Genomic DNA, 19,960 nt, shown 5'->3' with positions numbered 1-19,960 from the left:
TGAAAATTTATCAACAATTTAAAAATTGCTTAAGTGCAGAGTAAATTAAGTCAGCTTTTGCACATTCAGTATCTTTTTGCCGAGTGGGACCAAATGTAAACTTTCAGTTTTGTGCACCGGAAAAATCTTCCTTCCTGCCCGCTGCCTCATTTACTTGTTTTTGCGTAGAAACTCTAATTTTAATTGTAAAAAATGCTTTTTCAGTTGCTTTAACTGTATTTCGTGTTTTATATTTTTCCATATTTTTCAATTTTTGATAAAGATACACTGCTGGCCATTAAAATTGCAACACCAAGAAGGAATAATCTGAAAGTCAAAATCACATGAAAGAAAGAAGTTGGGATATGCAAATGATTAATATTTCAGCGCATTTAGAGTACGTAACAGTGAGAAACGACATCTGAAGCACTGCATAAAAGAAAGGTTGTGTAGTGCATTTCTCATTCGGAAAGTGCTTTATAAGGTTGGAATTTCCTCAGAATATAGTGCCTCCAATAAGAAGAGGAAACACGTACCAGCAAGTTTCGAAATTCTTCAGAGGCAGGATTGTTGCTTATCGCAAGTGTAGATTATCATTCCGCGACATGGCCCGTCGACATTCAACCATTGTCGTGCAAATATGGAATGAATGGATTCATGAGGGTCATACTGAACGGCATGCAGGATCTCAACTCCCTCCCATGACTAACGCCAAAGAGGACAGACATATTGTGACGTCAGCCCTGCAAAACCGTAAGACCACATCACGGATCATTAGTCAAGAAATAGGCATGTTTGCAGCACATCCAGTATCAGCTCGTAAGGTGCTTCGACTTTTGCAGCAGCGAGGACTATCAGCAGGGTGACCATTGCTTCGGCTTCCCTTGACAATGCAGCATAGAGAGAGACGGTGACTCTGGTGCGCCAAATGACAAAGCTGGGTACAGGAGTGGCACAATGTCGGCTTTTTCAAACGAATCGCGGTTCTACATGCAGTATTCTGGTGGCCGCGGAGACCGCACGTCACGTCGCCTGCTTGCATTCGATATCAGCATAGGGACACTGCACCTGGTGTGATGGTTTGGGTAGCCAATGGGTACATGACAGGCACATCTCTAGTTCGGACTGACGGTAATTTGAACGCAGATGGTTATATTTCTGACATCTTACGTCCAGTGGTTGTGCTCTGGCTTCAAAACCCCCAAACTCCATATTCTAACAACATAATGCAAGACCACATGTTGCACGTCGTGTTCTGACCTTCCTCGATACACAAGGTATTCGTTTACTGCCCTGGCCTGCAAGGTATCCAGATCTGTCACCCACTGAAGAAATCTTATCATTTGTTGTTGAGAGGCTAGCCCGCCACTCCTCTCCAGCTTATACGGTTGATGAAGTGTGGCATAGACTCAAAGCAGCATGGAATAAGTTGCCCATTTCTGTCATTCAAGCCGAGTTTGACTCCATGCCTAACGGGGTAAGGGCCGTTTTAGCTTCCAGTGGGGGCAGCTGTTTCTAGTACTTTCGTAGCCCTGTAACCCACCAAAATGTTTACAAATTTAATCATTTTGTCTTCATGCCATACTGTTTAAGTGCAATAAATGTCTTTTTTGTGTTTCTTTCCTTCATGGTGTTGCAATTTTAATGGTCAGTAGTGTATTTTGAGGTTTTATGTATTTTTGCCTTGCCACGAAGTGAAATCTGAATTAATTGAATGAGAACTATATCCCTAATGAAATCAGAGGAAGTTTAAAGGAAATGCAGCAAAAAATGCGTATAATTTAATATTCCATGCAAGGAAGTCATGTTGTGTACACATCAGATCTCAGCCGTAACTTTCTCAAATGGGCTGGATGCATGAGTGATTGCGTGGATTTTATCACATATATAACGGGAAACCGCGCAGGTAGATGTTTAAAGTCTTTCACGAAGACATTTCTTCTTTCAGGCAGATAAACCAAAGAATTATGATTTATAAATGCAGGATTGTTTTGGTACAATATGGATGGTACACCTGTAAATAAACCTACGTTGAGCACTGTAGGATTTACTAGCTAAGAGTCCTCCCGCTAAGTATTTTCAGCACCACCACAGTATGCATTCTACGCATATGTTTTTACTGCAGCGCGCAGTCTAGAGTATTAATAAATAATAATAATAATGCGAATATATATTCAATTTATTTGAAAATAGGTTTATTAGTAAAAAATACAATAACATAATTATCCGTTTGTTTATTAAAGATTAAAAACATAATGAAATATAATAGTAACAAAAAAAACATTATTTCTAAGGCAGAGCTTTCATATTAATTATTACTATTAATAACTATACTGATAATTACTAATATTACTATTAATAACAGATGCATTTTAATCACACTGATTTGAACTGATTTACAATGAGGTTGTTTGTTTCCAGTTTGGAATAATATATTATAATAATATAAATTATATTAATATAAAATAATAAATAATAGATATGTGTTATGTAACGTAAAAGAACATAATAATAATTGTTACATTTATTAACAATTATTGTCAATGACGTTTTTTGTTTCCAATTTGGAGAATAAAATAACACAAGTTAAATATGAACTTTTCTCACTTTAGCAAATTTATCGGTTAGAGAATTTATAATCTAATATTTAATGTAAGCGTCTACTGAAAACCACGTTGTTTGGTTATAATCTTATAACCAAACAACATCGTTTTCAGTAACGTTACCGACAAGTGATTTAAATGCAATGTAGATAAGGAATTTCTTAAGTAAATTTCAACTCTCTTGAGAAATGAAAATGATAGTTCTCCGTTTACGTTTAAAACAAGAATCGACAAAAATATTTTTATAACTGTTTCTGTACTCGGAAATGTAAACTTCAAATCTGCAATTATTAATATCTTCATGTCAACAGGATTGACAACATTTTTTTTCTTTTATCAATGCAATAAAATGAAAATTTTCATCTTTAAAATATTTAATGTCAATATCATTTTGATATTTTGTATATAAGTTTTCCAAACATTCATTAAATTGGACGGCAGGCATTTTAAAATTGAAAAGTAATCCAAAATCCTTTAGTATATTGTAGAGTCATTAGGATATTTGAAGCAAGAAGCATGAAAAACGATGAATGCCCTCGCTGGGGCTCGAACTTGAACCTCTCGAACCTGGGCCGAGTGTGCTACCGTTACACCACGAAGACATGCAGAAAAAAGGGAGAAAATACCTTATATACTCACCCTTTTAAGAGGCGACTGGGGATTAGGGGACCCAATCGCCAAACCCTAGTGGTGAAGAATCATCATCCACTACTTTTTAGTTCGAGCGCCACTGTAGATTTATTAGGTTATTTTGATGCTGTTACAAAACATGCAGAAATAAGAGCGAAAATACATTATAATATCACTATAAATAACGTTTCTCGGAAATAATTCAGAAATTTATGCATCACAAATAACATCTTATACGTTTATCACAAAATTTTGATTTGCAATAAATTGCAATAATCATTTTAAGTTATTTCTTCAAACTGAACTGTTTTCTTTTATTTCTGATCTTTCATCCTTTTATTTTCCATTTGGTTAATAAGTCCCAAAATGCAGTGATCCATATGAGCTACACTGGAAGTAGAGTCTACAATAGCAGAACAATGAATTACTTCTTGATCTTAAAAAATTAAATATTTCTTTACATATGTGCCCATTAAACTTCTAAATTCCTCGCTTATTTTATGTAATTAATGATTTACCTGTCCACTACCTGGACTACTGGAAATTTTTCCAAATGAATTGCAAAAACCTGTCGTATTCCGCTAGGTACTCGATACGACTTAAATAATCTTCCTCCAAATTTGAATCAGTGTCTTTTCTATAGCCACCGAAATGCTCCACGAAATGCTGCTCCTAAACTCGCCAATAAATTCACAATGGCTATGACTCATTCTGAAACGGCTTACGAGTACTTTTGTTCTGAACCAATTTGTTGTCCTTAGCAAGTACCAAACCTTCAGCTATTGACAATCTTTTTTGTAAAGTCAACATTGACTTTATAGAAAAGATGGCACCGAAATGTTTCGAGTTCTCTCAAGCTTCTAGCTAAATTACTCCAGTCATTGAATTCCGTTGAAAATTCGACAACTAACAAATAGCATCAATTTAAATTTATGCAAACTAATAAAACAATATCAAGTTGAAAATCTACTCATTTTTTAAAAATTTAAATTTAGATTTAAACTCCAAACAGCTTTCTTAGTAATATTTTTCTGTCTTTTTTATAATTAAAGGTACTTTACTTGAAAATGAACATAGGCATTCGATTACTGTAGCTAGTTTGTATAATATAAAATTTATATGTAAGGAATATTAGAAGGCAAGCAATTCTTTTTATGAAAGAAAAATTATTTGTCAGATCAGTAATAAAACAGTTTCCATATGTTCCTGACTTAAGCAGATACATTAAGAATTACTATCTATCAAACAAACAAAAAAAAAATGGAAGTAATATTTTGCTTTAAAATCTTACGTCTTTACATTTTTCGTACGATAAATAGTCCTAAAAATGTAATATTAATAATCAGTATGAAGCAAACAGTAATTTATGAACAATGTTACATGACAACAATTTCTAAGATTGTGCATAATTAAAATAATTTTATTGATTTTATACTTATTACTATTGAGGGAATGGCAGATCGACTACATAATAATAAATTACGTCCGAGGTGAGAACATGTATCAGTCTTTCATTACAGCTGAGCTCTTTTGTATTCGAGAAAGAGATGTCACAGAGCCAGATACAGAGCGAGACAATAATCTGTAATGAAACTCCCACCGAGGTTATATGCTGTTTAAGCCATAATTATCGCTGGGTTTTAAACGTTAAATTAATTCATATTTTTGATCAATTCTATCATTATTTAGCCTACTTTAATACAAGGCATGTCTGCATTGCTAGACTACGTTACGTATTTTACCGCCCATGAGAAGCAAATGCCCGTTTACCACAGATGAGATGAGTATGTCATTAGAGGAATGAGGTAAAGAGATTAAGAATTGATATATTTACTAGTTCTGTAATGATGTGTATAAATTATAATTATATTCATTATTAAGTTATTACATATGTATACTTAACTCACTTGATAACAAAACAAATATACTTCTACACTAACTAAAATACCACTGAACAGAATTATACCGTTATTTCTCTCAAATTCGAAATAAATCCCACTCGTGAAATTAGGAAAACACCCTTGCCAACAGTAAATCAATAAGTACATGCTATCTCTAACTCGTCAGTAAAACGATCTTGCATTTAGTTTCGCAGCTAGTTTGTCCACAAAACGTGTACCATAGATGGTGTTATTCATTTGTCAATTTAATTTGTAGAATACTACTAAATTATTAATTATTTTTATTAGGAAAAGGATAATTATAAATAAAATAATAACAATAAATAAAATAATAATAAATAAAAAGAAACAATTTTTTATTTTCAGACCTGAAATTTGAGGTCCCTTTGATCTAAGAAGCTCCAAGCACGCGCTTCGTGCGCTTGTGCTGAAATCCGCCGCTGATCAAAAGGGTATTGGCTGCATACCGATGAGAACTGGTTAATACGCAATTATTTTATAAAGAAAATTGCATATTAACCTGCAGAAGAAGAAAGGTAAAGTTTAGATAGTTAATAAAAATTTAAGTTACTTTTTATTAACTGAACGATTTTTTATTGCAATACAATTCCAAAATTTGATTCTTTGTTCTTCTGAAACGAGGAGTAATTTTATTAAGATATGGTTTTTATAATGATATATATGAGTATCCATGAGTAAATTTAAGGGAGAAAATGTAACATTGCGAGTCATCCAGGAGTATAAGAAGTAAATTTTATTTTTAAAGAAAATGAAGAAATAAATATTTCTTTTTTTATATATTTATGATCTCAATTATCATAATATAATTGGCAATGAAATCTCAAGCAGTTCCTATAAAATTCCCTCATTTCCGAAAAGCCGATGTTACACAAAGCGGATATGCAACTTCAAGCCGAATATCACCAAATATTGGTTATGTGCTGCCATCTAGTAAAGTAACTTGTAACGAAACGTATTTGACACTTCATATACTAATGTTGTTCCATATTTCATTTATTTTAAACTCCGCTTACCATTTTTTAACGTCTATAAGAAAAAATAAATCATTTATATTGTGAAACGTTTTTCTAAATAATTTATTTTGTGAAAACAAATGTGCTATAAGCAATTTTAGGGACTTTTTTCGATATAGCACTACAGAAATTAAAATTTTACATTAATTAGTTAATAATTAAACAATGTTCCAATCTAAAAATATGTTTTTCAATACCACAGTTAGTGTCTTAAGAATTTTTGCCCATCAGCGGCCATAGGCTGATTTTGTTGAAACCTTCAGTTCGATCTGAGTTCAGATCCTAGCGAACCGGCTGATTGCGTGGAATTTCCGTCGTTTTCCCAAAGTATAACATGAATACGAGAAAGTTTCTCTTACAAAGTCATCCACGAAGGCCTCTCTTCTATTAAGCAAATATCCTTTGAGAGATTCGCTATAATTAAAATACGCCACCACATATTCGTGTCAATCATTTTACTTTAAAAAATTTCCAAATGAGATCATTAGCCTAAGAACTATACAGCAAAATATGTGTGGTTAGTTCTATTAGGTTAAAACAATAAACAAGACAAGTATATCAAATTTAATTAAAACTTAAGTATGTATTTGGAATGATCTATATTTGAATGAGCCAAACGCTTTTCTTCCACTTCCACTTTGAATTTTTTTTAATCCTCAACCATCTTTGTGCACGTTCTTCTCGGTAGTACGTTTCCCCCCTGTTTTTTTCTTGTTGAGAAACTCATACAGACTATGCATAGGTTCCAGCCGTGATTGTTAGTATCAGATTTTAGCCAACACATTGTAAATACCTCTCGTTTTCCAGAGAGTTCTTCATCATAATTAAGGTGGACTGTCACATATAAGATCCTTAGCCAATAGGCAGGTATTTTCTTCCTTTTTGTTGTGATCATACATGAATCTGATCAAGGTTATCTCAGATCAGATGGATAAGTAAAGCAGCATCTGATCTCGGAATTAATCAAACCATTAAAATTTTAATACAACAATATGCAATAACATTTATCATTTCATAAAATACATAGATGAACTATTAAGAAAATGTCTTTAATGGCAATGTAGATATGAAAAAAAAAACATTGAACGAAATTGATGAGAATACAACAGAGAGGTGTTTGAAGAATGTTATTTATTTGGAGTCTGTATGAAATATATATAGTAAATTTCATCCCGATTGAAAATTAAGTCGTAGAGTTGGCCAAATGATAAGAATTGACATCGATATGAACTTGAAAACTGTTTCAAATTTAAATTCTCTGGAAATGTTTATTAAAATTCATACCAGCGCTTCATCTTCTAAAGAAATGGAAGAAGCTGTGATGCAGGAAGAGAACGAAAAACATCACTATTATGAATTAATATTTCTAGCCATTAACTGATATTTTCGCCAATCCTGTTCATAGAAATACATTTTTAACCTTACACGTAGAAGACAACAAGTTCCATTCTGAACCTCAAGATGTTAAGCCCAAGAATTCTGAAGAATCGTATGTCTAATAATTTTTATTATTGAAGAAGTATTAAGTAATTGAAGTACTCTTGTATTTGAAAATAACTTTTTCTATATTACAAGAATACAATCTTTGAAAAAATTCAGAATTAATAACATAATGTACAAAATTTTCGTGCTAGAATAACTCGTGAATAGACCATTGCAATTTTACTAATGGATTATCTAATAAATAAAATGGAATATCTGAAACTTTTGAACTTTAAAAGTGGTCATAACACTCTTCACATCCTTTTTACTACTTTTATTAGTTATCACTGTTTAATTAGTTACTATTGCTTATTGTTATATTTTCATTATAAAGTACTGGTTATTAAACATTTCTGATATTCATAAATAAGCCGTCCATTTATATGGCGCTTCTGGCATCCCGAGTCTTCGAAACACGGTTTTGATGTTTGTGTCGAAGAAGAGCAGTTCCGAATTTGAAGATGTTAATCCTAATGATTCTGAGGGCGTATGTTTATTGTTAAACGATGCATTAATTTTATAAATAAATTGTACATATTTCTAATTCAAAATTACTTATTTCTGGACTGAAGAGAACTTCGTTTTGAAGTAAGTATTTTAAATAGTGTCATCGCCAGTTCTGTTAGATGAAACTCTAAATTGCACAGTAGGTGTTCAATAGATACTAATACAAGAACTTATTTATTTGTGCATTTAAGCAAATGCACAAATAAATAATAACATAATGTTTATTATTTATTTAAGCAAATAACTAGACTATACTATGGCAAAGTATGTATTTAATAAACACACACTTCCGATTGTATTAAACTCGGAATGCTCAAACTGCACGGTTTGCGCTCTTTATAGTTCAAAGCAACACATACAGCCAATCTTTACCGTTGTGTCAACATTCATTTGTAGCGTTTAACGTGAGAAAAGAAAAAGTATTCCACACCTTTTCCACGTGTGCCAAGCATCTCACAGATAGCGACCCCCTTTTAATAAAATTTGGCACTCTCGAAGCACAACTAACAAAGAAAAAAAGTACCTACCACGTCGAAAAGGTGCGACCAGCACCTCTCCTCAAATCTGCACACAAAGAATTCCTTGTCCGGGCGGCTGACAGGTAGATCCTCATCCTGCCCACGACATAGGACTTTCGACGCCTCATTGCAGAAGGTGTATGCCTCTTCTTCCTTAGTTCATGCTCATTTAGTTTCTGCATCATTTGGAGAGTATTCCTTTGGAATATGACTGCGTTTGGAAGAAAATGGAATTGGGTAAGTGTAAATAATGTAAATAATATTTAATTTTTGTTAATGTTATTGCTAACTTGATATTTACAGCCATAATACGGCAGATGACATAAACAGTTAGTACGAGGGCAATAAAAGCATACTAAACAGGAATCAATTATATTATAATTAATAGAAAATATTATTAACTACTTATCTATATTTTCAAGCAATTTAATTTGGAGAATAACTTCATTTGCTAATGTAAATTAAATCAATATTCTAAACAAAAAAAAAAATGTAAGCAATGTAAAAATAAACATTGTTGCAATGGAAGAATCTTAAGTTATAAATGGCATTAAAGAATAGTATTTACAAAATAACTTGTCGTTAAGTTCTTATTCGAAAACAAATGGTCCGTAAGAACTTGTTTTTTATTGCACAGTCTTTACATATTACTGATTATGTACTGTAAATGAAAAAAAACGATTCCTAAATACTATGGCACCATTTACAATCGGTGGCATTATTCATCTAATATTTCCTTTTCTTTTGTATTAGCTGTAGGCAATTTTGTTTCCTGCTGATAGTTTATGACAGTAATTTTTCCATCGTTTCATTTAAAAGAAACTTAACTTTTTGTTTCTGCAGGATTCGGTTTATCAGCAGGCCGGTTAATCCCTCGTTAAATGATAGTAGACTATATAAAAGTTCGAGAAAAATCTAAATAAAAGTGATATGAACTTAAAACGACATACAAAATGTTTGAACTAACTGTTTATGTCATCTGCCGTATTATCGCTGTAAACGGCAAGTTAGCAAACAGTTTGCATGTCGTTTTAATGATTGAAATTAAAAAAGGGAAAATTTTTAGATGACATTCTAAAATTCTAATCAATCAGTACGGTCAAAATGATGATCAACTTCTTTGAAATGCATTTATTAATCTTTTTCAGAAAATTTCTAAATGAATTTTATTATTCTTAGCCCTGAATATATGATTTCACAAATAATGTTAAATTTTTTATATTACTTTAAAAAATTTTCAGTTATTTTAGTATTATTTGTTGGCATCAACAGTGGAGTAAATCTTATCCTCTGTTGTTTGTAATGGAAATGCAAACGTAAAAATCAAGTAGTTTGACTTTCGCCAAACCCGCCAGCCAGGAGTAGCTTCGAGCTTGAATTAAATTATAAGCATTGTAGCAACGTATAAAGATGCAATTATGCGATTCACAAATAATGCGAAAGTGTCTCCGCAAAGGAGGGTCATTCCAAAAATTGAGCAGTTTTGATTTCTCATGTCATTATTTCTTCAGTTCACGAATAGTTTTGATTTCTTATGTCCAATAGTCATATTGGCATTGTTACCATCCTTCGATATCCATTTTTGGTTCCGATATCCGGTTCATCCATTTTTGGTACATTTTGACTAAAATTCCGAATTAGTGAAATGTGCAATGATCGCAATACAAGAAATGTTCCTCTTCCTCACTGTGTGATGTAATTGGTATCATGTGTGTGTAATTGGTACGATGTGCTTCGTGATGTAATTGATATCATGTGTAGTTAACAAGCCGGAAGATCCGTAGTTCGAATACCTACGAGGGCATAATTGATTTTTCGTGGTTCCTGCTACAAAAGACCTAATATTCTCTATAACTGAAACTGTAAAATAAATATTCTTTCTGAGTCTTTATGAGTTTGAAGTAAAGCATAAATGTAATAGGGAAGCCAAAATTCGTTGTTGTTATCGATTTGAATTTTGAAAAATGGTGCGAGGACGTTTGAATTTTCAATCCAAAATATTAATACATCTTACGAGTTTTCTGATTTCTGTATAACTTAGAGTTAAAAATGATGTACTTAGAATATAATTATAGATAGAACCTTCTTTTAAATTAGTGTGGATCTAAGAATTTCTCTGTGCTCAGAAAGCCTTTCTAATTTGGTTGAAAATCTTATTTTTATTTAATTTATTTTGAGTCTCTTATTTATCCTAGTCTCTCTTATTTCTCTCTCTATCTCTGTTGTCTTTTCTTATGGAACAGAGGGCGTGTGGACCGAACAGGAATTGCAAAAGTTATTATAGGTCTTATCACTATTAGCCAAAGTTTTAGTTTTTATTCAATCAATAATTTTGATGTTCTGATTATAAAGAAAAAATATGCGTGTAGATTCCATCGGCTTCCTGAAGCTTGAATAAATACTAACACAATGTATCAAGGAATTCCTCTACAGCTGAGTTTATTGACGCTTGAGAGTTGTTGGGAAGGCGTTGGTAATCTTTTCCACTGAGACTGCCGCAGACCTATCCTCATCAATTGCTTGCTCCTTCAGTGAACGCTCTTACATTAAAGTATTGAAAGGCTTGAGGAAGAAGATTAAGGATAATGAACCTGAAATATTGTTTCGAGGATTGTTTCTTTGCAACGAAATCCAAGGTCTCCTACAGCCCCCAACAGATATATCAAATTCTGATAATTCGCCTGGTTTGTGCTACCTCATTCTCCAACTTTGTCTTGGGGTTTTCAAGTGCTCACCCTCATCAGGTGAAAACATCAAAAGCCGAAAACATCGCGGCTAAAACATCGCGGACGAAAACGTCGCGGAGAAAACAACGCAAGGCGAAAACGTCGTGATACAAAACATCGTGGGAGAAAACATCGCAAAGAGGAAACATCGCAGTTCTAAAACATCGTGGTACAAAATATCGTCGTCCAAAATAAAGCGGTTCAAAAATTTCGCAGTTTAAAAACATCGTCGTCGAAAATATCGTGGTAAAAGCAAAGTATCTACAAATCATCGCATGACGATAACATCGCAGACATGCTGTTTTCAGGCTTTAATAATTGTAAATGGATATTTCCATAATAACTTCTGAGCGCAAGATCGAAAGAAGGATAATTTTTACTTTTATATTTTTTATTAACTAATAATTTTTTGCTGAAAAAGTAAGAAGAAAATTTAAGCATAGAAAATTAAGGCAACTTATAGCACTTAATGAAATTTTAAACTGAAATAGTTAACTAAAACGTACATACAAACGCAAGACGACGAAAACCACGTGAAAAAAACAGGCTTATTTTTTAACAAAGGTCATTAATATATCATTTTTATAAAGTTTCTACTGGTAATTTTTCGTTAAAAGTATAATCTAAAAAAGTTTAGAAAAACGGAAGCTACCTAACCCTTATCTATAAAAAATTGCTAATTATGAGATTATTTTCTTCACTTTTGTTAATCTAATACTCTAAAATGAAAAAAAATTATTTCTTGTTCTGCTTCAGTTTATTCTTAAGTATTAAGTTTCCTTCTTACTTTTTCAGCAAACATTTATTAGTTAATAAAAATTATGAAAGTAAAAATTATCTTTCTTTCCATCTCGCGCTCACAATTCATTATGGGAATATCAATTTACAATTATTAAAGCCTGAAAAAAGCAGATATGCGATGTTATCGTCTTGCGATGATTTGTCGATACTTTATTTTTTACCGCGATATTTTCGACGACGATGTTTTTAAACTGTGAAGTTTTTAAATCGCCTTATTTTCGACGACGATATTTTGTACCATAAAAAACACTTCTGGCATCAGAGCAAATAAAGTCCAGTTATTTATAAGACGACACATTATAATTTCAGATTTTCAACTGCTGTTGTCTTCCAAAATTACACGTTCTGTCGAAAATACAATCAAGGATTCTTTGTAGAAAATTTGATAGGTTTAGCAACCTGGATTACCCTTGTGCAAATTAATCTGGCTATCATTACACTTACTTCATCAACTAAGCGATATCACTAAAAACAAGTTCAATGAGTACTAATACCGGAGAACAGTTTAAATATAAGTGATAGACCGTACTTTTTTTCCAACTTGTTTAGTGTTGTGATGCTTTAGTTAAAATTTTGTATTGTTGGTCATGAATACATATTTATTTATTCATCTGTATTATATAATATATATATAAATAAATGTATTGTCTTTTCAGAACAGCAAGAACTTAAACATTGTAAAGTAGTAAGTAGTAAAAAGTAACAATAAAAGAGAAAAAATCAGAATGTAAGCGTAATATTACGTATCTCATAATGTCTCTTCAAGGAGCTGCTGCCAGAAGATTAATGAAGCTGGTGCATAAAGACGTAGTTGCAATTATGGCCAATTGAAAAGTTATTTATTCTTGATAAAACATACTTGAAGTAACTATACATAGATAAACTAACGCAATATGCGAATCAGATTTTGTATAACACAACACACTTTTATGCTACCTGTAGCAATATATTTGGAGTCAGAAAGATGGCATTTTAGCAGCAGGGAGAAGCGATTTATTTATTTACACATACATTAAGTTAAAAGAATAATACAGTTCCTACTTTATTTTTATTGGTTATTTAAGGATTTGGTTTGCGAAATTTAATATCATTATTGTGTAAACGAATTTAAATTTTCTTGTGTCACTATCTTCCGTCATAAACATTATATATGAAAATCAGCGGGGAACTACTGCACGAATTCCTTGCCTTTTGCATTTGTAGTTCTCTTTTGGTGTAAGATTTTAAGTCTATATCTTATTTAATTGGATAAGCAACTGATTTTGATGTCTTGAAATTTTGAGCAATTTGGTGAATAGAAAATTCCGGGTTCTTGGAAAAACTTTCATTTAACCACTTTCGTGACCTGTTTGTTTGTTAGCAATTTACTTTGTCCAAAAGTTTCATTGACATCAAATTGCTAAATTTTAAAATTGCATAAATCTTTGCTTCGGATGTTTGTTTATTTTTATGATGTGTAAACGTAACATTTTTCTCTTTCGCATCACAATTATAAAAGCTAGGAATACTAATATTTGTTACTAATAATACTAATATAATACTAATGTTATTTGTTATAATAATACTAATATTTCTGTACGAAATATGTTCTGTTAAATACAGCGCCACTTTAAAAAAGCATTTCGATGAAGCTATAGTTATTTTGCAAATAAAATGTATCGCTGTTGCTATGCCGACTTAAAATATATGCATTTTACTGTTATTGGCTCATGTTTAACCACTGTAGTTGTATCATTATTCAGGATGCTCAAATGTTTTGAATTGACCATTTAATACCAGCGTATATATTCGTCAAATTCGGAATAGATATCATTTTGAGTTTAAATTACTGAGACATTTCTGTAAAAATAAACCTGTTCAGAACTGTTCCAGCAAGTTCAAGAAATTCTTCCAGCTACTTTTCTTGGACTGTACATAAACGCATGAAGCGTTTTTCCGTGCATATCTCAAAGAACGTTCATGTGCCCATTTGCATTAGAGTCACTTTGAAGTGCAAGTAAAAGAAAATGATCTTAATCTCTGTGATCCTTGAAAAAGCGACTTCTTTGACTGCCACGGGTACTGACAGCCAAATGAGTTTGATGTGCCAAAAATAAATGCTCTTCAACTACAAGTCAACAGCATTAGCTAAATTTTGAAGTACAGAGAAATTTTACATCAGAATAGAAGAGAATTTGTTACGTAATAAGAATTATTTTAATACCTTGCTAACGTATTAAAATAAAATAAAAATTTCAACATTTAGATTTCTCAAGATCATAATTGAACTTTATTTCAATAAAACAGCCCTAGATCTTAAAACATGCAAGTTTTCGAAATTAAATTAAAATTAATTTAATAAATTGTGTGTAAAGAAAACTAATAATACATAAAAATTCGAATATAAAGTTGATTTCAATCTTAAAATTACGATTAAAAAGAAGTAGAACTTAGACAGAAAAGCACATCGATAGGATCAGCTAACAAAAAATAGTGGACATTTTTATATTAAAAAAATAATATATAAAATAAAATCAGGCAATTTTAAAGGGAGCTAGAAAATTTAACTTTGTTAAATTCCCCTTTTTCAGTTGAACTATTTTTATGCGAACGTTCAACTTACAGATGCATTTTTATTTGAATTAATGAAGTATAAAAAGGAACTGCAATATTCTTTATTTTCAGTTGTACATTTTTAAATTACAATTTATAGCTAGTAAGATGATGTTATATTTTTATTCGGCTCTAAAATTAACTTTGAAGACGTAAAAAACGTAAATGCAAAGAAATAACCAGTCAGAAGAATTAAATTCTTCCACGTTCGACAAAAAACTGAATTAATTTTTTTTCGTATACTTAATTATCGGATTTATAAATAGTTTTAATTGCATTAATTTGGCCGTATCTCCGTATATAACTTAATTATATATTCCCGTAAAAATATCGACAAGAATTCTTTAGACTCTTCGCTTTCTTCAATTCTTTATTTAAAAGGGAAGCTAAAGGAAAAGAATGAGAAACATCTTGATTTGAAAAATGTAATATCTTTCATGCAACATATACTAAACTGAACCCTGGAAACAAAACGCACAAAAAAGTGAAATACATATTTTTATTTTAATAATATTAAACGGAAAAGTTGAAGAATAAGGTTAGTTTACAAAATGCACTTTATGAAATATAATTTTACATTTGTGGTATCTACTTCTAAAAAAGTCTGAGTTAGGTGGGGGAGAGTTTTCTTAACAAGTTTCGTCCAAAACCTCAGGTTTTCAAATCTGCTGTAGATCATCAATCTTTTTCTTCATTTATATTTTAAAAAAATCTCATGTGGACACCATACGAATTCCTTGCACGGCCTACTAAATTCTGCCTATTTTTTGCTTCACTTCATTTAAACTTATTTCCCCGAATTTCATTAGAGACATATTTCTCAATCAATTCAGTTATCATTTCGTGGCAAGGAAAAAATACATAAAGACTCAAAACATCTTCATTAAAAGTCGTAAAATACTGAAAAACCTAAAATACCTAATAGAGTTAAAAAATTTATAGTTAAAATTTGAAATTAAATTAATTAAAAAATGCAGAAAGATAGATTTTTCTGTGCACAGAATTTCTGGTCCAACTCGGCAAAAAGACACTTAAGTTAGTGCAGAAACTGAAATAATTCACCACGCTACTAGGTTTCAAATGTAAACAAATGGCTGTGTATAGTTAGGCTTGGTGGAACTTTTCAAATTGTTGATAATTCTACAACTATTGCATGCGAATTAACTAAAGGCATAAGAACCTTAACAGGAAGATAAGAACAACACAAAATCACTTTTAAAGGAAAAAATGTACAATTTACTAATATATAAGAATAAAAACACTCAGCTCATCGAGCCGGGTAACAGCGTGGGTATACATGTGTTTATATACTTTTCGTGCGGCCGTTTGCAACCAAGAAAGAGGTGCACATCTAGATGTTATAGCAGTCCCATATACAAAATTTCACTATTTCTGAGGCTACTCGTTTTTAAGTTAAGCGAGATACATACATATGTGCGTGCGCACATACTTTGCGAAAAATAAAAAGGGAGACAGTTCTATGTCTCCCGTTCTACTGGGAAATTCTATTACGAATATTATACGAAATAGGAATTCTATTACGTTCTACTACGAAATTCATCTTGCGTTTTTCAAGTCTCGAAAGCGCGACTTAGGATATGTATTACATTTATATATAGCATTGTTCTAACGTAGGTATTTTGACACAAAATTGGACTTTTTCTGAAATGACATGCCAATTGTTTTCCATTTTTCGATTCTACGACTCAAATTATGCCAAAGTGTCAGGTTTTGCAAAAATCGCACGAGTAAGTTTTAAAACATTAGTTTTCAAAATTTTAGCTCCTCCATGTTAATTGAATGTGGTACATATTTATTAATATCTCTTTTTTCTCTCTCTCTTATTTCATTATTCCTTTCACATTTCGAAACTTGGATTCATTTTAAATAAAATGTGCCCATTTTTTATGATTTATTTTTTAAATTTGTATTTTTAAATATTTTTTATAAATTTTTCAAAAACCAAATTCGAGTTATAATGTATAATTTTTACTATCACCTTAAAGTAGACGTATTTTTATGCATACCTTCAAAAAATGATAATTTTTATTACAAATTTACAAAGATATACGTGAATTTACATATTGGCGCATTGAACGATGACCTATTTTTCGCTCGTGTGCAATGAAAAAAAGGAAATTAAAATAGGTTGCTATAAATTACGAAGTTCGCCAAGTGAATTATTATTCTACGCAAATTAAAAAAAAGCGCCAAAATAAATTTTTTAATTTCTCCATAAATTTCTCACCAAAAATTACAAAATTTAAAATCTAGGCATAATTTGAGTCGTCGAATCGAAATCTGGAAAAAAATTCATAAAAAGTCCGATTTTGTGTCAAAGTACCTATGTGAGAACAATTCTATATATAAATCTAATACATATCCTAGCGCTTTCGAGACATGGAAAACGCAATTTGAATTTCGTCAATCGGCTCAATACGATGGGAGATAAAGAACTGGTCCCTCTTTCTTTCTTTTTTTTTTTTTTTTTTTTTTTTTTTTTTTTTTTTTTTTTTTTCCGCAGTATACGTACAGACGTCATGAAAAAAATCTTTTTTGAATCCATTTCAAAACCATTTCACGTTTTGGGGAAAATGTCCTTTATTCTGTCCGTATGTGCAAATGTAACTCAATAACATCGTGCAAATGCAATCGAGAGCGGTTAAAGTAGATATTTTCGTTGAAACATAATAACCGAAATTTTTTGCGATTGCAATACTTCTTTTACTTCGTACAAGAAAAAAATCTGATGTGTACACCACATGACTTCCTTGTACGGAATATTAAATTATACGCATTTTTTCTTGCATTTCATTTAAACTCATTGGATTGAATTAAATCTACTTCGCCAACAGCGCATAAACCACAATAGAATAAATGCATTCTTTAAAATTCACTCTAGTATTTGTTTACCATAGCGACACTCTGGCGCTAGATTCACTTAACATTATTGAAATTTCGCTGATATTATAACTCATAATGCACAAAATTTATATCATTTAAAGAATAGAATTATCTAATCGTTGCCACATGTTCTATTCAAATACTATATTAAAACTAGAACTATGTATAAAAGAAATTAAGCAAACAAAACAAAAAAGAAACAGTTTTTAACAGACGATTGAATATTTCTCATTCAATTAATTCAGTTTTCACTTCGCGACAAGGCAAAAATACATAAAAACTCAAAATATCTGTATTAAAAATTACGAAGTAAATCTTAAACGCTTATTTTCTCGAAAAAATTCCAGAAAGGATTAAGCATGATTTAAATAATAAATGAATCTTTGTTGTTGCGAAGCTAAGTTTCTCTAGATTGGCAACAAATCCGCTATCCTGCTGTTTAAAATGTAAACAAGAGCAATGGCCGCCATCAAAAACATTATTAGGCTTAGCGGCATTTAAACAATTTTAAAATTGTTGATAACTCTAAAAATATTGCATACATATTTACTAAAGCCATAAAACCCTTAACCGGAAGATAAGAACAACATAATTCAATCATTTTTAAAGCAAAAAATATACAATTTACAAACATATAAGAGTAAAGAAACTGAGATAACCGAGCCGGGTAACAGAGTGGATATATATATAAATATATTTATATACGATTGGTGCGGCCGATTGCAACCAAAATACACGAGGTGCACATCTACACGTTATAGCAGTCCTATATACAAAATTTCAACGTTCTGAGGCTACTCGTTTTTGAGTTATGCGAGATACGTACGTACGTACGTTCGTACAGACTCCACGAAAAATTCTTTTCAGAATTTATTTTAAAGCAGTTTTAAAATTTTTTGAAGGAAGAGTATTTTATTCTGTCCTTACGTAAAAACATCACGCAAAAACGTCGTTAAATTGCATTCGATAGCGGTCAAAATGGATATTTTCGTTGAAATATGCTGCCTGAAACTTTTCGCGATTACAATACTTCCTTTTTACTTCGTAAAAAGAAATAAAAAGGAAGGAAGAAAGAAATTTTTAAAAAAGTTAAAAATTGGAATAATATCATGTATAATTTTAAAAAAATAAATTTTCATATAGTATTAATAAATATTTATTAACCATCAATGAGGGAAAAATGTCATATAATTATATCTCTGTAAAAGTTTATTTGAAATTTAAAGTTAAAAATATATAAATCTACTATATATCCCAAGTAGCGCTTTCGAGACATGAAAAACGCAATTTGAATTATGTCAATCGGTCCAACAGAACGATATATATGGAACTGTTCTTTTTTTCTGCAATGTACATTAATATATTCATCGTTTATTGCATATTTAATTTTAAAAGTTTCGCAACACAGTGATTTTTCTGCTTTCTCTGTCAGAGGTTAATCTGAAGATACTAGTAGAGTTTTCAGAGCAGGAAGCTGTAGAAATCAACTCAGATCACAGATCTTCCTGTTACTAATTGCATTTATACCAGGCCGAGATTAGATTATAATTTCTCCCCCCCCCCTTAAAGCGTGACTGGAGAAAGGTACGGCACACAGCCGGCCAATCCAGGTGGTGGCAAACTATCATCCACTACAGTTTTAATTCTGAGGTGAATGTAGAGACTTATTGCGCTTCTCGGTGCGAGAAATGTAAAGAATCAACTGTGTTCTTGCCACTATACGAACTACATATCTTCCCTTATATAAGCTGGACCTGCTAATCGCTTACACCACGAGATACGCAGGTGGAAACGATAATTTTCTGTATCCTCCCTTCAATTAATGCTAGACGGGTGAGAGACACAAAACTCAGTCACCAAATCTAGCAAGGTTGTACTGAACTGTGATCCATCAGACTTTTATTTCAGGTGTAAGCGTAATTGTAATGATAGTTAGGTTTTTGCTCAATTGAACGCCAAAGAACGCCAAGACAAAAAGTGTAATTAATCAACTCGTCGGGCTTCAGATCATGGGTTTTTCTAATTGCTAGCTGGACGTGCTAACCACTTACGCCATTAAAGTACACAGGATTGAATGCACAAATTCCTTATAAATCTACCGAAATTCGTATGGAATATTAACCACTTCAACTTCCAAATAGTCACTGTCCGCTACTTACACGCAGCCAAACACTAAATGACATTTCTAAAAGAAAAAAGAGTCATGCAGGCATTCTTCCAGACGTTTCACCTCCTTTGCGATTACTCTGAGTTGAACATCACAACAAAAGATTTATCTTTGGT

General features: G+C 31.7%; 1 protein-coding gene and 1 long non-coding RNA gene across 2 annotated transcripts in view; one reads left to right on the top strand and one right to left on the bottom strand.

The window, feature by feature from the left end:
- LOC118192303 (uncharacterized) overlaps nt 1–8,801 on the bottom strand; it is an 83,616-nt gene extending 74,815 nt beyond the window's left edge. The window contains exon 1 of the long non-coding RNA XR_004758742.2: nt 8,664–8,801. This is a non-coding gene — a long non-coding RNA (uncharacterized LOC118192303). The remainder of the gene's footprint in view (nt 1–8,663) is intronic.
- Nucleotides 8,753–19,960, top strand: part of LOC118192302 (uncharacterized) — a 128,786-nt gene continuing 117,578 nt past the window's right edge. The window contains exon 1 of the mRNA XM_035363243.2: nt 8,753–8,891. The gene's annotated coding sequence lies outside the window, so the exon portion shown is untranslated. The remainder of the gene's footprint in view (nt 8,892–19,960) is intronic.

This window comes from Stegodyphus dumicola, chromosome 2 (assembly GCF_044657685.1).
Source record: "Stegodyphus dumicola isolate Sdum_Otavi_A_Nest chromosome 2, ASM4465768v1".
In the NCBI taxonomy this organism is placed as follows: domain Eukaryota; kingdom Metazoa; phylum Arthropoda; class Arachnida; order Araneae; family Eresidae; genus Stegodyphus; species Stegodyphus dumicola.
Note: the sequence above shows the minus strand (reverse complement) of the source record. Positions and strands in the feature narration are given on the sequence as shown.